This window comes from Bidens hawaiensis, unplaced genomic scaffold, assembly GCF_021521415.1.
Source record: "Bidens hawaiensis isolate Kalapana, Puna unplaced genomic scaffold, B.hawaiensis_p1.1 tig00053325_1, whole genome shotgun sequence".
Classification (NCBI taxonomy): Eukaryota; Viridiplantae; Streptophyta; class Magnoliopsida; order Asterales; family Asteraceae; genus Bidens; species Bidens hawaiensis.
The window spans coordinates 1-2,992 of record NW_027506256.1 but is presented as its reverse complement, the minus strand read 5'-3'; positions in this window follow the sequence as shown (position 1 = coordinate 2,992).

Sequence of the window (2,992 nt, the reverse complement as noted above, 5' to 3'; positions counted from 1 at the left end):
TCCTCCTCCACCGCATCGTCCACAGCCAGGTCATCAAACCACTTCTACAAGCTCAATAGCATAATCAAAGGTAGCAGGTTTACTAGCCCTGACTAACGTGCGGATCTTCTATGGAAGTCCTCTGATGTAGCACTTGACCCGCTTCACTTCAGTGTTCACCATAAACGGCACTAACCTAGACATTCGGTTGAATTCAGTACTATACTCACGATGCGTCATCTTTCTTGCTTTCAAGTTCAAGAATTTCATCCCAGCTCTTTCAACTTCGGCATCAGCACAGAACCTCTTCATCACCAAATCCTTCAGATCATCCCACCTCATTGCCTTAATCTCATGGGTCTTTCTCTGCTCCACACTTTCCCACCAGCACATTGCCTCATCACTGAATGATTGGGTAGCCTTAGCCACAGCTTGGTCGGGACGGCACTCGCTAATCCGGATAATTTTATCCATTGCGGTTATCCATTGGAAAGTAGCGATTGCGTCTCCCAGACCAGTTATGTTGGTGCATGGTGTCAGTAGTTCAGTGTCTAGTGTCTGTAATCGAGTTTGTAATGTTTTGTATTTGATGTAAGCGAAGTTAGCTAACAAGTTCGCTGATATAGGCGAACTTGTTAGACAAGCGAAGTTAGGGACAACTTCGCCTGAACATGCCAGGCGAAGTTGTCGTGATATATATTGATTAGGTTACGGCTTAATCAATAAGAAGTTTTATTATTCGAGTTTACGAGTCAGAGAGTCTTGTAATCAGTGATTGATATCACGTGTTTAAGGTTGCAATATAACGAGTATTTGTTTATTGTAACGTGTGTTCGATTGTGTTAACTCGTATCGTTTTCTACGCTCGTAACGTCTTACGTAGGGATTCCGCACCTACGTAGAACGAGATATCTCGTGTAGATCCGGCTGGGAACCTTCAACTGGTATCAGAGCCTTAGGCTCTTATGCTATGGTTCGAGATCTGCGTTTTGGTGTTTCTGGCACGTTTCTGATCGTTTCTGGCCGATCAGCGCCGCAGGCGAAGTTATTGGGTTCAGGCGAAGTTGTCGCTTAAATTTTAGGGTTTAGGCGAAGATATAAGGTTAAGCGAAGTTATCCACAACTTCGCCTACCTCACAAGTTCGCTTATCAGTCAGGCGATGTTATGGACAGGCGAAGTTATAGCCAGGCGAAGTTATTGACAGGCGAAGTTGACTTTAGGCGAAGTTAACGAGAAAAAAAAAAAAAAAAGAGTGTTTTGGAGTTTTCGTCTGTATGGCCAGGTGTACACGATTATTGTGAGACCGGAGATGTTGTTCCGTCAACGAGTGAAACTTGTTATCTCTGGGTCTTACGTGTGAACAAATACGTGTCAACTCTGGATATGGAGTTGAGGTTGTGAATGGGATATTGAGTGAAACTGGATATTGACACATATTTGGGTGTTTGTGGGCAAATGAAATAGTTGTTGTTCGAGGTTGACCAGCTGAAGAAAGTCAAATTGAACTGAAGGTTTTTGTTATTACTGGATTGCGGTCAGAGCATATTATTTATGTTATTTTCAAGGCGTTCGAGAATTGGATCCTGAAACGTGATGCTTATTTATTAAAGTGAAAATTCTGGAACAAGTTGGATTTAATCGGGAATTAAAGTGTTTATGTTCTTGATCGTTATCCCTGGTGATTGAAGATGCTTCGGATTAATTAATGGTCATGTGTGTTAGATTCTCTCAAGGTGGTTTTGTGATGAAATTGATCACTTGATGTTGAGTAGTTGAAGATTAAACCTTATCGTATGCCGACGTGTTGGTGAAGTTGTGGAGGGAGCCCAACTTTACGTGTTGGTGAAGTTAGAAGAACTTCACGTGTTGGTGAAGTCAGAAGGACTTCACGTGATTGGTTGAGATGATCAATTAGGCACGGGGATGCATGCATTTCAAAGATCTCAATCTATATAGTCGGAGAAGCTTACACTGAAGGGGAGATCGGATATGGAAGACGCTGGGTGATTGGTAGATTTGTGAAGCTACATGACAGTTTCAGACATGGCTGGTTGAAGAGCAAACAGAAGATCATCAGTTAAGAGGGAGTCTGTTGGTGCATGTTTTGTAACAGATGATCTTTTGTGTTTGTTAGAATTGAGAGCAACGGTCAAAGGGGAGTCTGTTGGTGCATGTTTTGTGACCGTCGCTATGCAATTCTGTTCAGCAATGTGGAAGTACGAAGTTAGAGCAACTTTGCCATAGGCGAACTTGTAACAACTTCGCTATAGGCGAAGTTGTAACAACTTCTGCCATAGGCGAAGTTAGAACAACTTCGCCTACAGGCCCAAGCCCGCGAAGTTTATATATATATGTGTGTGTCTTGTTTAGGTTTGTGTATCCAGAAATTAAGAGTTTTGTGTGATCAGTTTATTTGTCTAGAGAGAAACCGAGAGGGAGAGTCGTGTGGGACGGCCCGAGGTAGAGCTCACCTCGGGTCGGCCGTGTTTCTGTTTATGTTCGGTATGTAACGTGTTTGGTTATTATATAAAAGATCTGCAGATGTGTTTATCCCGTTCGTGTGTTTGTTCGTGTGTTTATATGTGTGTAATCGTGTTCTTCGTCTTCTACACCAATAAACGAGTCTAGGAGGATTCCGCACTCCTAGACCTCGTGCGGATCTCGTATCGATCGGCGACGCCCCGGGGGACCTACAAGTTAGCTTCGACGGGTCACAATCCTTGAAGGACCTGTAGTTACACCCGTCTTGGCCTCCCTTTCCATCTACGGTTTTCACAAATCGAACTTCACTTGAATCACCTTACTCTCTTTCATCTTTCTTTCCATCCCCTCCTGACCCCTCAGCTGTTCTTCCATGGCTTCTAGCAGACCCTTCAGGAGTCAAGTTCTTCACAGTAGTGGCTACGGCTTGAAACATGGCTGCTTGAACTGCAGGGTCAAGTTGGTACCCTTCGTTGTTGCTCGGGTTTTGTCCAGCTGCGCTTCCCTCTTCCCTTGTATTAAAAGCCGACT